We start from the raw sequence: 15,187 nt of genomic DNA on the forward strand, positions 1-15,187 counted from the left end.
GTGCCCCCGTCCTCCCCTCTCCTGCCTTCCCCATCTCAGTCTGTGACTCCTCCCAGGAGGTCGCTCAGGCCTGACACCTAGGCATCATCCTCCAGCCCTCCCTAAGCCCAACCGCAATAACAATGGGATAATAACTAACACGCACTTAGTGTTCACTGAGGGCCATGCACTGACTGGTCCACACTTGCAAGGCAGGTGCTGTTACCATCATCCCACAGCGGGCTTGGGAGCTTGCCCAAAGCGGGTGAACCTCAGGGCTCCGGACACGTCCCCTCACCCAGTCATCCACCCCAAAGAGCCATATCACTATTGCAGCCCACAGTCTCCACCCACCTCCCACAGTCCATCTCCACATCACTCCCTGCTCAGAGCTCTCGGTCTCCCCAGGGCACTTGGGATGAACGCCTGGCCTCAGGGAGGTCCTGCCCTCTCTGACCGCACCCACTCCACTCTCCAACCACGGGAAGAGACCTTCCTTCCCGTCCCTTTAATGCACCAAGTTTATTCCTATCTCTGGGCCTTTGCACTGGCTGTTCTTTCTGGTTGAAATTCTCTTCTCCAAGACTCCACCACTTGTGCCTTCCTACCATTCAGGTCTTGATTCAAAGGCTGCCTGTTCCAAGAGGCCCGGAGGCCCCCTCCCTATCCAGCTCTCAGATCTTCCTGGCAGCCCTTAGCAGTCAAACCAGTCTCATTTGCAACATCATTAAGGGCAGGAATCTTGCCTCCCTACTTCACCCCGACTCCCAGAGCCTGGCACAGAGTAGCTGCTTCATAAATATCTAATGACTGACAAACAAGATAACCCAGCCCGTCACAATTCCCGGGAAGGGTCTAACTGGGCCATGTGACACATTGTGACCAAGGAGAAGCTATTTTTGACACGGTAGTCAGGGAGAACTTCCCAGCGGAGGTGGCCTCTGAGCAGTGACCGGGAGACCCTCTATGTCACTGTACACGAGCACAATGGCCATGAGCAGAGGGGAGAGAGGACAGGATGTCAGAGGGCTCAAGCCTCTGCCTCACCCTCCACGGAGCATCGGCTTCTCTTCCCAGGTGTCCCCCAGGTGTCAGGGGCTCGGGGGAGGTGCCACCCAGGGATGGGTGGCAGGGACATGTGTACAGGACCTAGTGGGACAGGGCATGGGAGACAGAGGCCTCAGAAGGACCAGAGACAGTAGGAGGAACAGTCAGCCCCTGCCCATGACTCAATGCTGGGCCACTGCCCCAAGGGACTGTCACTGAGAGAATGCCTGCCATGCGGGGGGCCACGGGCTGCGTACCCCTCTTTACTTCTGACCACCTCCCCACTGGCTCCTCAGGCCAGAGAATCTCCAACTCCTCAGGCCAGAGAATCTCCAACTCCAGCCGACCCCCATCCATCCATTCATTCATTCATCACCCTAAATGTCCCCTGAGCTGGAACAGGATCTGCCTTCCTGCCAGGTGCCAGATGTGTCTCAATACAGCACAGTGCCTTGCCTTGGAGGGCGCTCTGTAAATAATTGAGTGAACATTTATTGAGCACCTACTGTATGCGGAAGGGAAGCAGGTAAGTCACAAACCGGCTTTGCTGAGCTCCGTGCACGCATGTGTGCATGCATGCGTGTGTGTGCGTGTGTGAAAGGGCATAAAGAGAAGATCCTAGGAAGATGAGGGCAAGCAGGAGAGCACAAGGACAGAGCAGGGCTGGGCCTGGGCTGAGCGGAAAGCAGGGAATTTGGCCCGGCCTGGGATCTAGGCCCCGGGGAGAGGTGGTGTCTCTGGAGGATCGTGGGCCCCTGGACCTGGGTGGTCCACGGAGCAAGGGACAGGAGGCTACTTCTGAGGGCAGGACAGCAGCATCCTGGAAGTTGTGGCACTTATGTCTTTAGGAACCAAACATCCAGGGAAATCGGAACCTGTGCGTCAGAGCCTCTATGAGGGCGCCTCCTGGATTTCTATACAGGACAGTAGCTTTCAAGTTTTTTGACCAAAATCCGTAGTAAAAGCAAACATCCTGTTTGTTATTTTAACTTACTTTATATTTATTTTTTAGAGATAGAGTCTTGCTCCAATGCCCAGGTGGAGTGCAGTGATGCGATCACAGCTCAATTGCAACCTCCTGGGCTCCTGCCATCCTCCCGCCTCGGCCTCCCAACGTGCTGGGATTACAGGCGTGAGCCACTGCACCCGGCTATATATTTAAAGCTGAAGTAAGAACATCACAAAATAATATTTACCCTCACTACATGCATAGTATTTTGAAATTTTCTTTTTAATTTCATTTTCGGAAAACAAGTAGTGCAACTCACTAAATCAATTTCCCAACCCACTAACAGGGCAGGACCTGTGTGCAATTTTAAAGCACTGGCCTGAGTGGGGGTTAGGAGCTGTGAAACGGGATCCAGCGTGTGTCCTGAAGCTGTGATGGGCGGTGCTTGGACTCCGGGCTTTGTGACACACAACCATGGGGGGAATTGTTGGATGTTATGGGGGAATACTGGGAAAAGTCTGGTAGACCCCCCCAGCTCACAGGACCGCCACTCTGCGGCCCAAATAACAGGGACTCTTTGGGTTCTGGGTCCAATTTCTTCCCCTGGTCTTGTATTAGAGCCCCCTCCTGCCCTGCTAACAGATGCCATTCAGCAGTTGCTTATACATCTCCCAGGACAGGGTGCTCACCCCCTTCTCAGGTAGCCCACTTGACTGTGAGGAGTAAGCTCTGCTGGGCTGCTGATGCAGCTGCTAAGTGGGGCCCCTCCCGTGGCTGGCTGGCCATTCTCCTCTGTCCTCTAGCCTGTTGTCTCAGGGAGCTGGGACAGCTCTGGCAAGTGGTCCTCTCTGTGCCCCACCCAGTTCTCTCTCTTTGCTGCCCAGCCACTGCCCAGTGTCTGTTGGGGGCAGCCCTGGAGCCCAGCCAGAGAGAGGCCCTTTCCAAGGTCAGGTGGGCTCAGGATCTGCAGCCTTATGGCGGGGCTGGCACTCAGCCAGCCCTGCCCCACCAAAGCAGTTCTGGGGGCCTGGGTGGGGGAGGGCCGGGGGAGGCTCAGCTGTCCAGAGAAGTGGTACCCCAAGGCAGTGGCTGGTGATGGGGGTCTGGAAATCAGGCCCAGCAGTGCCCTTGAGTGGTTGGGCCACAAAGTAGTTCATATCAATGAGCTATGATACATTCATTCACTCACAGGCTCACAGGATCTTCCCAGTCACCCTCAGAAACAGACGCAAAAGGCCAGGTACGGTGGCTCATACCTATAATCCCAGCACTTTGGGAGGCCGAGGTGGATGGATCACATGAGGTCAGGAGTTCGAGACCAGCCTGGCCAACATAGTGAAACCCCGTCTCTACTAAAAATACAAAAATTAACTAGGCGTGGTGGTGCGCACCTGTAGTCCTAGCTACTTGGGAGGCTGAGGCCAGAGAATTGCTTGAACTGGGAGGCGGAGGTTGCAGTAAGCTGAGATCACGCCACTGCTCTCCAGCTTGGGCAACAGAGCGAGACTCCCATCTCAAAAAAAAAAAAAAAGAAAGAAACAGAGGCAAAAGCCCACCCTTACGGGGCAGGGGGTGAAGGCTCAGAGAGGTGAAAAAGCTGCCCCAGATCCCACAGCTGCTCAGGGGTGGAGCTGGACATGAACCCAGATCTTGTGTTTCCCAGTCATGGGCCTCACCTGGGACAACTGAGGCTGGAGGAGCCTTGGGGTAGGGGAGGGGGAGGTGGGCCACTCCTTCTGTCTTGCTGAGGGCAGGCTGGGTCTCTCTGCCCCAGAGGGCAGGGCGAAGGAAAGAGGGAGGCAGGGATCAATTAGCAGAACCTTGCAGACGCGAGTGGGCTTCCCCGGAGATGGGGAGCTCCCCGTGAGGAACAGTGAGGAGGGACTTGGGGCCCATTTGTCAGGATAATTGCAGAAGGGTATCCATGGGCACGAGGTTTGAAGGATGCCCAATGCCCCTCTGCCTGCTCCATTTCACCCCCAGCCAGGGCCCCTCCAGCCTGTACCCACCATCTTCCCTGTATGGCCCCAAGGAGCCCCTAATTGCGGACCCCATCCCATTTGTCTCCCAGGCTGAGTGGTACCTTCACACTCACAGGGCAGAGGGTCCTGGGCTTCTCAGGCCTGTGAGAAGAGGGGAGGCTCCTGGGGGAGTCTAGGGTGGGGGCTGGGAAAGGAGCTGCAGCGGGGTAGGGAAGCTTCACTGAGTTGTCCCAGGGGCCAACTCTGCCACCAACTTGAAGATCGGCACACCCCTCCCCTAGGCCTGAATCTCCCTATCAGTAAAATGGGGTCAGCTCCCCACAGCACATGCACCCTCTGCTGTGGCCCAGCTAAAGAACCCTCCTGTCCGGGTGCAGTGGCTCACCCCTGTAATCCCAGCACTTTGGGAGGCCAAGGCGGGTGGATCACAAGGTCAGGAGTTCAAGACCAGCCTGACCAACATGGTGAAACTTCGTCTCTACTAAAAATACAAAAATTAGCTGGACGTGGTGGCACACGCCTGTAGTCCCAGACTCGGGAGGCTGAGGCAGAAGAATCACTTGAATCTGGGAGGGTGAGGTTGCAGTGAGCCAAGATTGCACCACTGCACTCCAGCCTGAGAGACACAGTGAGACTCCGTCTCAAAAAAAAAAAAAAAAGAAAAAAGAAAAGAAAAGAAAAAAATAGCCGGGCATGGTGGCGCATGCCTATAGTCCCAGCTACTTGGGAGGCTGAGGCAGGAGAATCACTTGAACCCGGGAGGCGGAGGTTGCAGTGAGCCGAGATTGTGCCATTGCACTCCAGCCTGGGCGACAAGAGCAAAACTCTGTCTTAAAAAAAAAAAAAAAAAAAAAAAGAACCCTCCCATCCCTGCAGCCCAGGTCGCTGGCGTGTGAGCTTCTCCCAGGACAGGCAAAACAGGAAAAGGCTGAGCACGCCCCACCATCCCCATGGATGGCCCCCGATACACAGAGGGGCAAAGAGAGGCCCCCAGATGGACAGTGGCCTAGTCAAGGTCATGTGGAGCCAGTGAGGGGCTGAGCTGGGATTCGATCCCAGGCCCCTGACTCAGGCCACCCTTCCTGCTGCTGTGACCAGGGACTGCTGCCCTTCCCCTCGCTCTGATCCAGGGATTTTCTGGGGAGAGGGAGCTTAAAGAGACCCAGACCCTGCTCCCCTCCCACAAACCCCACAGCTCTGGGGAGTGTCAGCGAGAGAGGAGGGGCTGGCAGCCCTGGGGGTCATCAGGACACAGAGGAGTCAGGAGCAGCTCCGGGTTGAGAGGCTCTGCCACCATTGCTGTGTGACCCTGGGCAAACCTTGGTGGTCTCCGGACTCGGTTTCTCCATCTCCCAGGAGAGATAATGGAGAGAAGGCCAATGCAGGGGCAGACAGGAGCTGCTGGGCCGAGCTTGGTGGGGGCTTCTCCTCCATCCCAGTTCCAGGGAGCTCCTCTGCCCAACTGCACCTCCCATGCCCCAGCTCCCCTCTGCCCTGCTGGGGGCCCCCCACTGGGCCTGCCCAGGCCTAGACCAAAGCTACCAGCTGACAGGTCACCATGACAACGCTGACTTCTCCCTCCACAGCTCCTGCTGGGGTCAGGAACACCAAGGACCCCCTTTCCTGGTAGCCCCTAAGGACCTCTTGACCTGCCAGTGTCTCTCTGGGGCACCTCACCCTCCCCTGCCTGCCAAGGCCAGAGGTCCCAGCTGTTGGCACCAGGGCTGGTCAGGGACTGGCCAGCAGCCACAGGGAGGAGTGGCTGAGCTGTTGCAGGGAAGGAAAGGGGAGGCCTAGGCTGGCAGACATGTACCCACCTCCCTTCAGGTGGCCAATGAGGGTCCTGGAGGGGCTGGCACTGGGTGCACAGTAGGACAAAGCATCTGTGGCTGCTTCTACCCAGGAGCCTGGAACCAATCCTTGCCTCTCTCTGAGCCTCAGTATTCTCATCTGAGAAGTGGGGGTGATGGTTCTCCCAGGGTGGTGGAGGATTAAGTGAAATCATGAATATGAAGCCCAGCGCAGAGCCTGGCACTCAGCTTCCCTCCTGCAGCAATACCCTGAGAACACTGCTCTCACCCCAGCCACCCAGCAACGGCACCAGCCATCTGAGCAGCCCTCATGCGTGCGCGTGCGCGTGTGCCTGTGTCTGTGCCTGAGATGCACGCGCAGGCTGAGAGGGGGCTGCGAGCAGGTGGTGCAAAGGGTGCAGCGGGAGGGACAGGGGCTACACCCCCGCACTCCTCCCCACCAGTTTCCCACCCTGTGTGTCCCAACAGAGAACAGTGGTCTTAGAATCAGGCAAAACCCATCCATTCAAATCCAGCCTGTTTCCAGCCAGCCACTTCCCCTTGCTGAGCCTCAGTTTCCCCTTCTGTAAATGAGAATCATCTATGTCCAAAGTCTTCCAGGTTCACGACAGGGACCCCGTGTTGGGCCGCGGGGCCAGGATTGGTCAAGACCTTTGGGAGTGGGGGGCCAAGACCAGAGCAAGCCAGAGCGTGAGCCCACCCCTGCTCCCCATGCTGCACCCCACCCACCACCCCGTGAGCGCCCGTGTGCGCGCCTGCAGGAGCGCGCGTGTGTGACTCAAGGTCTATTCATAGCCGAGCTCCACCAGCTGCAGCGTCACAAGCAGAGGGGCCTCAGCCCATATTATTATTTCAATTACCATCTGAATTAAAAGTTTGAGCAGCGATCAGCCCACGTAGCAAGGGGAAGAGGGAACAGGAGAAAAATAAAGATGAAAAGGAGAAGAAGGGCTGTGCCTGGCGATCCCCCACACCCCAAGGAGGGCTGAGTCCGCAGAGGAGGCTTAAAGGTTACGCCAACCCCCAGGATTCCCGCCTGCCCCTCGCCAGGACCCAGAGTCCTCCCATCGTTGGGAGGAGCGCTTTTCGACAGCAGCCCAACCACAGCTACTCTGTGGAAATAGATCGTTCAGCCCAGGTTCACATGGATGGGTGGACATCACTCGGAGAGGGTGAGGGACTGACCTAAGGTCACACAGAGAGCCACCCAAGGAAGCTGTCTCCAAGACCCTCTCCTGCCAGCCAGGTCCCACTGACCTCACCAGGCTCTGTAGCACGTGTGCCATTTCCCTTCCGCTCCCCTCTCTCTGCGCCCTGAGCTGATAACTTTCCTCCTGCAGCCCTAGCTTGGAGCTAGCCCTCTCTCAGCCCTCTGCATTCCCGACCTCACACCTCATGCCACCACCGTCAGCCCAAAGGCCCCTCCTCACTCACTGGCACAGGGGACAGAGCCCTGGGCCAGGAGACAGGCAGCCTGGCCCTAATCTAACTCTCTGGGCACCTTCGGGCAGGTCATTCCTTGTCTCTGAGCCTCAGTCTTCCCATCTATGAAATGAGTTCTCCCCTAAGATGCATAGTGGTATCTGTCTTCAGAATGGAGCCCCCAGAGGAGCCAGAGGATCCCTGAGGGGGTGTCACGCTGTGGGGGCGTCTAGACCATCTCCTGCCAAGCCCCAGCCCAGGGGAGGAACGTTTTCCACTCTTTCCCCAGGGAAGCCCCAGAGACAGCCCCCGAGAATCAGACTAGTCTGAACTCACACCCAGGCTCCTCTGCTGTCTTACTGTGTGACCTTGGACAAATCACATAGATTCTCTGAGCCGTGGCTCTTCCATCTGTAACACGGGGACATCAAATCAACATTGCCATGGAGAATTAAATGGGAATTTGCAAAAGCTCCTAGCCCAGTGCCTGGCGAGCAAATGTGTTTCCTTGCTGGGAAGCGGGGAAGCGATGGGCACTGCTTCCCAGCTCCTCTTTGGGAAACACCAAAGACTCCTAGGATTTTGGATGTGGGGATGTTATTTGGCCTCACCTGTAAGGCGAGAGTCACCTGGCAGGTGCTCATCTGGCTCTGCTTGAATACCTCTAGGATTGATGAGCTCACTATCTCACAAAACATCCACAGCTGCTCCCTATCTTGCTCCACCTCCAGCTCTGGGAATTTTCTAGAATGAAGCATAAGCTTCCAGCTTAACCCCAAATCCAACCTGTCCTTGCCTGGAACTGCCTGAAACTGGCTTTAAAATGAGACTGAAAGGAGTTCTTCAAAGACACCAATAGAGGGAGGGGGTTAGTGCCCAAGGACAGTGGGGTGAGGGGATCTGGAGAGAAGGGAGGGAGAAAGGAGGTGGCCGAATTCAGAGCTGGGCCCTCAAAGCTCCTGGGTCCTGTCTGGGCTTGCCACAGTGTTACACAGGGACATCTGTCTGTCTGCTTCCAGGTAGGGCTGGGAGCCAGGAGCCCTGGATTCAGGCCCTGGCCCTGCTTCCTCCACCCTCAAACCATCACTGTGACCCTCATGGGTCCACTTCCCCCTCAGGCTTCAGTTTCCACTTTTGTAAAACGAAGGCATCAGACCAGTGATTTAAGCTCCAAACCTTCTGTCTGAATCCAGGCACCCTCCCACTCTACCCTGTCCACCTCCTGCCCAGCATGCTGGATCCACGGGCCCCTGAGTGTCTATGGTTTCAGAGTTAGAGGCCCTATCTCTACCCCTGTCTCCTGCTTTCATAGCTGTTGCCTTTGAGGATTCTGTCATCCCCATTTTACAGGTGGGGAGATGGAGGCATGAGGCATTGAAGCCAATTGCTCAAGGTCACAGAGGGTGATTTGAAATCCAGGGCTCCCTCCTCTGGGCCCAGGAGAGCCGCAGAACTTAAGGGCACCTTCTTTCAGGAGAATCGCCAAGATCTTAAGTGGCCAGCCGTTCTCTATACAGATGTGGACTCCGCATGAGGCAAGGGGCTGCCCAAGGTCACAGAGCAAGGCACTGACAGACCAGGGTCCTGAACCAAGCCTCCCTGCCCCCAGGCTCCACCCAGACAGGGGGCTGGCAACATGACCCGACTTTCTGCCCTGGTCCTGGGATCTCCCCAAGACTGGAGCCCATGTCCTGCCTCTAGCTGCTGCCCCCAGAAGCCCCCCAGCATCTAGGACTGAGATGGGAAGGATGAGCAGGAAGGCAGGGAAGAAAGTTGAGGGCTGGCCACTTGCCCCCGGCCCTCTGGCCCTCCCCTCCTGCTCTCCTCGTGCAGGGGGAGCGGCGGCGGTGGTGATGTAATGCACTCGGCTTTCGTCCCGGTGCCAATCTCAGAAGAGAGACGACAGATTGCGTGAGCCAAATTTGGCATCCTAGGGGGAGAGGCATGAAAAGTGGAGATGTGGAGGAGCAGAGAGGAGCCTGGGGTGGTGCAGGAGGAGCCCCCTGCCCTACAGCCCCGAGGTGCCTCCCCTCCCTCCCCTCAGGGCCCCTATCTCTTCCCCAGCTAGCCTGGCCCTGGGGCCTCCCCTCCTCACTCTGAGGGGCCAGCCTGGCTGCTCCCCGGACCTCTTGAGCCCGGCGCTGCCAGGCCTATCCGCCACCCCCACCCAACACTGCTCCAGCTCTGTTTCCCACCGCCGCTAGTTTCCTGGTTACCATGTTGCTGGTTGTCATGTCGCTTACATGTCCTCGTGACTCAGTGGTCCCCGCAGAGGGGCCCCCTCCTCCTCACACCCCCCTTAGCACTCGCCCCCGCCTCCCCCAGATCCACATTAAGAACCAGCCCGCCCTGTAAGCCTACACTGTTCCTCCTCCCCTTCCTTCTTATCCTAAGCTAAGACATCTTCTCACAGCATCTCCCAGAGCTACTTCATTCTCTCTTTCGCAAATGTCTACGAACCTACTATGCTCCAGGCTGGCGCACGCGGCTTTCACAGACCTGACACAGTCTGGAAACTGCTCAACACCCTGATGAAGTCAGTATCATCATCCCTATTCTCCAGTTGAAGAAACTGAGGTTCAGAGAGGTCAAGCCACCCACCCAAGGTCACCCAGCAGAAACTCAACCAGCTCTGCCTGGTCACAGCCACTCCAGAGGATTTTCTGAGAGAAGAGCTTTCTTTTCAAGGATAACCCAAAGGGCCATGAGAAATAGTACCCCAGATTCCCCCTCTAATCCTGGACACTCCTCCTTGGTCAGCTATTTCCGCTATATTCCCACTGCCCCACGCCCCCCTCCACCCACTAGCTGTTCATCTCTCTTAAGGTAAAGTGAGTCTTTACTCCCATCTCCCCAGCGCTTTCCCCAGCCTGTGAACAGCCCTCTGCTCATTGAGCCCAGGGCCCGCCTTGGAGGTCACTGGGGCAGGGAGTGACGTCCCCATGCCACAGACGTGGAAGCTGACGGTTGGGAGGAGAGTGACCAGCCCAGGGGGCTGCTCTCCCAGCCAGCTGAGCTCATTTCTGGGAGGCTGAATGGAGGACATATGAGACCCACTGCCCAGTGTGGAAAACCCCAGAAAGAGTCCCTCCTCCCAATGAGAATGGAGTGGAATGTTCTAGGCTCAGCCCTTCCAACTCCAGTTGGGATATGGGTCAGCTCAGTGGCCAACAGTCTCTGTTCCCACCATGCTGCACCCTTCTCTTACCCCAGCTGCCCTGCTCCACCTTTTGCTCCCCTCAGCACAGGCCAAGCCAGGGCCACAGTGAGGCTCTTGGGCCCCTAAAGTCCTGCTAACTGCCCCCAAAAGGCCTGAAGCCATGGAGGTCACGGGACTGGATGTGGCGGAGAACACACACACACACATACACTCGGCTCCAGCCCTTCTCTGGGCCTCCCTCCCTGAGTTCTCCACCTCCCCCAAACCTGCTGCTGAACACTCTACTGCTCTTGAGGCCCTGCTCTGTCAGCTGGCCAGGCTGCCCTGCCTCTAGCCCTCCGCTCCACCCCACCCAGCTTGCCACCTCCCAACTCCCTGCACCCTGTCCATCCTGAAGCGGGGACACTGGGGGCAGAAGTGTGGGTAGGGGGCAGGGAGGCTGGCACTGGTGGGGGGACATTCGGCAGGTTGCAGGGGAAGTTCTCCTTGCGGGAGGCTCATTGAGACCTCTCTTGCCTTGGGGTGCTCCCTACACGCGGAAGAAAAAGCAGCCTCTGCCTCCCTCCCCAGCCTCAGTTTCTATCACTGTGAAAGTGCAGTGCCTCCTCCACCAATCCCTGCCCCTGCGCCCTGGGGTCGTGTGGCGCAAAGTAGGTGCTCAAAACATGAGAAGTGGGATTTCGTTCTTCAGATCACAGGGCCATTTGCAACGAGGATGCAGCTGGGGAGGCGGAAAGGCGGCATCCCCCACCTTGCCACAAGTCACCTGCCTTGAAGCTCCCCGGCATGACAACTGGGGTGGGTGGAGGCAGGGAAAGGTCATGGCCGGGGCAGGAGGTCAAGACCCCTTCCACCCACTTCTCTCCCCCTTTCCAGGCCACAACCCAGACCGCGACGCTCCCAGACGGACAGACGGACAGAGCCCGCCCGCTCCCGGGGAGTCACGGGACCGCGCGCGCGGCGCCGGGCAGCCGGGACCCGGCTCCGGATCAGGTGCGGAGCGGGCGGGGCCGGAGCGGCGGGCCCGGGACACACAGACACGCACGCGGCGGGACAAACTGACGGACAGCGCCCGGGGTGGGCGAGCGCGGCTTACCGCTGGGCGGAGGGTCCGACGAGAGTCCGGGAGGCGGCGAGCGGGCGCTACATCCCACGGCGCGATCCGGCGGGCGGCGTCCCGGGCGCGGAGAGGGGAGTCCCGGGGCCCCCTGCCCGCGAACTCGGCCGGCCGGCCCGCGCTCCCCTCCCCTGCTGCCGCTCGGTCCGCGCGTGGGTCTTGGGGTCTCCGCGCGTCCCGGCCGTCCCGCGCCGCTCCCCGCGGGCCGCCCAACTTTCAGCGCTGCCCCGCGCCGCGCCCTCGGCGCCGCCTCGGCGTCAGCATCGTCGGGCCCGGCCGGGCTCAGAGCGCGGGGGTCCGGGGGCCCGGGGCGCCCCGCCGCCCGCGCCCCCCACCCCCGCTGCAGGCGCCCTCCCCGCCGCCGTCCCCCGCTGCGCCCGGCTCCCTCGCTGTCACCCGCTCCTGCTCGCGCGCTCTGCCCCCGGCCCTGCGCTCCGCTCCCGGCCCCGCTGCGCTCGGCCCCGGCCCCGCGACCCCTCGGCCTCCCGGCCTGGGGTCGCCCTCCCCGCCCCCGCCGGCCGGGCTCTGCCGCCACCTCCCCGAACGCTCTCGCGTCTCTCGCCCGCCGCCGGAGTCTCCGCCGCGCTCGCGTCCCCGTCCCTCTCCCGGCCTCCCTGCCTCCTGCGGCCCCGCTCGCCCTCTGCCCGTGGGGTCTCCGTCTCCGTCGCGGTCGCCCGCCGGCCTCCCCCCGCCTCCCTCTGCCCGCGCTGCCTCTCTCCCCTGCGCGTCTCTGTCCGTCTCCCTCGCGGCCTCTGTCCTTCTCTGCCTCTCCCCCTCCCACTCTCCGTGCGGCCCCCTCTGTCTCGGACCCCGGCCCCCGCCTCGGCCGCGTCCCCGGCTCGCCCGGGAGCCCGAGCTCCCGCCGCCCGCGGCGCGCCGAGAACTCCCAACTCGCGGCACGCCGCCCCGCTTTGCGAGACTTTCGCCCCTCCTCACACGTGACCCGCGCCCCACTGCGGAGGCCGCGCGCCCCCCAGCCCGGGAGCCCCGGCTGCCCGCGGGACCCCGCCCTGCCCGCCCCGCGGCCTAACCCGGCCTCAAGCTCCCTCCCGCGGGGCCCGCGGCGTGGAGCAGGGGCTGGGGAGGGGGGCTGCTGGCCCCGCTCCTGCCCTGGATCCTGCCCGGGTTTTCCTCCTCGCCCCAGGAGCGCTCCTCCCAGAACCCGTTCCTGGATCCGCTCCCGGGTTTTGTGCCCCCCCCCAGGGGGCAGGTGGAGAGGGTTCCTCCAAGCCGGGAAGCGGGTGGGTGGGAGCTGGTGCCTCTGGGGTCCCACGGAGTCCGACCCCTCTCCTTGGCGGTCCTCGTACTCTCCCAAAGTACCGCCGGTTAAGGACCCGAAGTACCTCACTCCGGGAGTCCGAGGGGGCCCTATTGGAGGGACCCTCACGATCACTAAGTCACCATTGCCCCATTTTACAGATGGCGAGACTGGGTACCAGAGAGGGTCAGAAACTCGGCCAAGGTCACCCAGAGATGACAAAGCCAGGCCAAACCCTAGTCTCTTGTTCTCTGTCGTTCTCCATTACCCCAAGCTGTCAGGCCTGGGCCCCACACTCTGGGGTGTCAGGGAACCCCCAGCACCCACAGCACTTGTCTAGCCAGCTACTTGCTGACCATCCTGCCACGTCACTCCGAGGAGACAGGAGGGAAAGTGCTCCTCCTTCCAGGGTGGTAGGACGACCGAACACCTGCAGTTAGACAGCCAGCAGAACTTCCCTGGGAGTCTGGCCATCACCGACTAGCCCCATTACAGAGAGGGAGAGACCGAGGCACCCCAAAGCCAGGTGGAGAACTGATGAAATCTGAAATCCCCTCTGGCTTTCCTGAGCCTCGAGGATGTCAGCATAAGAACAGCAACACACAAACCACCACAACTGTTTCCCTTCCTCGTGGGCTCTCCCTACTCAAAAGGGTCCAGTCCCAACTCCTCAGTGTGGTATAGTCAGGCCTCACCTTATCTGGCATCCCACATCCCATAAATCCACAGGTACACCCTGATTCCACAGATTCCAGAACATGCCACAGGCCTCCACACCTCTCTGCCTGCACGCACTGTTCCTCCTCACTAAAATGCCCTTCCACCTTTTTTGCCCAGAGAATTGCTGCTGTTCCCCAAGCCCAGCCTCAGTGCCACTTCCTTGAGAAGGCCTCCTGATGACCCCAGCAGAAGTCATTTATCACCTACTCATTCATTCAACCAGCACTAGGCACCCACCACGTACCAGCCCCTGGGCTGGGCACAAGTATGGTTCTTGCTTAGTGGGATGAGGAGTCAGGCTAACCTAGGCTCAAAAGCAACTAGGAGCTACTTGACCTTGAAAAAGTTTTTATTTAATCTGTCTGCAAATTGAGGACCCTAACATCCTCCATTCCCAAGGGGTAGATTAAGTAAGGTGGATGCACAAGAAATACACAGATCATGGTAGGCGCTCAATAAATGTAGCCATCCTTTCTCACGGCTCTCTCCGACTGTGCAGACCTCCAGAACGCACGTCCTGTTCCACGCCTCTCCCTGGTTACCCTGCTGTGTCCTCACAGGCAGACAGCCAGGACTGATGTTCCATCACATGAACGCTCAGTGCGTGGATGCAGGGGAGACTCAAGCAGCCTGAGTGCCCTGTGGGCAAGAGATGTGTGCCTGGTCTTTTTCACCTTTTCCGTGGATTGAAAGTGGGAGGATGAGGGTGAGACAAATGATCTGCCTGGCCACAGGCCTGACCTGGTCGCCATCCTGGGAGTGTGGGGTGCAGGGAGAGGAGGAAGGGGAAGGAAGGAGGGGAAAATGGAGACAGGGATGTCTGTAGATCCAAAGCTTCTACTGTCACAGAATCAGTCTCCCGATGCCAAGTCCCCGGGCACAAACTTGAAGATGGGATGGGGGCTCTGGGACAAGGAGGGTTACCTTGCCGGGCCTGGGCCGCACCCTGGGGCAGCTGCTCATCCTGCAAGGAGACTGGACTGGGAGGAGGTAGGGAGAGGCAAGCAGAGGAGCTCCAGGCAGGGAGAGGTTCGGAGGCCCCAGGAAAGAGCCCTTTCTCTCCTCTCCAGCCATGTGTGACCCCAGGCAGCTCAACTCTCCTCTCTGGGCCTTTGTTTCCTCATATGTAAAGTGAGAAATATAATACCCACTTTGAGCATCAGGGTGTGTGTGTGTGTGTGTGTGTGTTGTTGTTTTTAGATAGGGTCTGGCTCTGTTGCCCAGGCTGGAGTGCAGTGGCGCCATCTCAGCTCACTGCAACCTCCGCCTCCTGGGCTTAAGCCATCCTCTCACCTCAGCCTCCTGAGTAGCTGGGACCACAGGCATGTGCCACCATGCCAGGCTAATTTTTGTATTTTTTGTAGAGACAGGGTTCTGTCATGTTGTCCAGGCTGGTCTCAAACTCTTGAGCTCAAGCGACCCACCTGCCTTGGCCTCCCAAAGTGCTAGGATTACAGGTGTGAACCACCGCACGTGGTCGAGCAGCTGTTTTGAGGATAATCAAAGACGAAAGGAAGACTTCACATTGTTCACCTTATATGTGAGTAGCTTCTAGCCCTGTGTGAGGTGGGGGGCGGAGATGGAAATGGGCATGCAGAGGCCTGGGGGCAGTGTGAGGGAGTTGAGGAAAGGCTTGGGTGTCAGAACCTGTGTGACCCTGGGCAAGATGCGTGTCCTCTCTGGACCTCAGAGGCCTCGTCTGTCCTAGTGGGACAGTGTGGACTAGGTCTCCCAAGGGTAAG

At 59.2% G+C, this 15,187-nt stretch overlaps 1 protein-coding gene across 1 annotated transcript in view; it reads right to left on the reverse strand.

Moving 5' to 3' along the window:
- KCNJ4 (potassium inwardly rectifying channel subfamily J member 4) overlaps positions 1 to 11,667 on the reverse strand; it is a 28,867-nt gene extending 17,200 nt beyond the window's left edge. The window contains exon 1 of the mRNA XM_054469541.2: positions 11,447 to 11,667. The gene's annotated coding sequence lies outside the window, so the exon portion shown is untranslated. The remainder of the gene's footprint in view (positions 1 to 11,446) is intronic.
- Positions 11,668 to 15,187: the final 3,520 nt, after the last annotated feature.

Source organism: Pongo pygmaeus, chromosome 23 (assembly GCF_028885625.2).
Source record: "Pongo pygmaeus isolate AG05252 chromosome 23, NHGRI_mPonPyg2-v2.0_pri, whole genome shotgun sequence".
NCBI classification, from domain to species: Eukaryota; Metazoa; Chordata; class Mammalia; order Primates; family Hominidae; genus Pongo; species Pongo pygmaeus.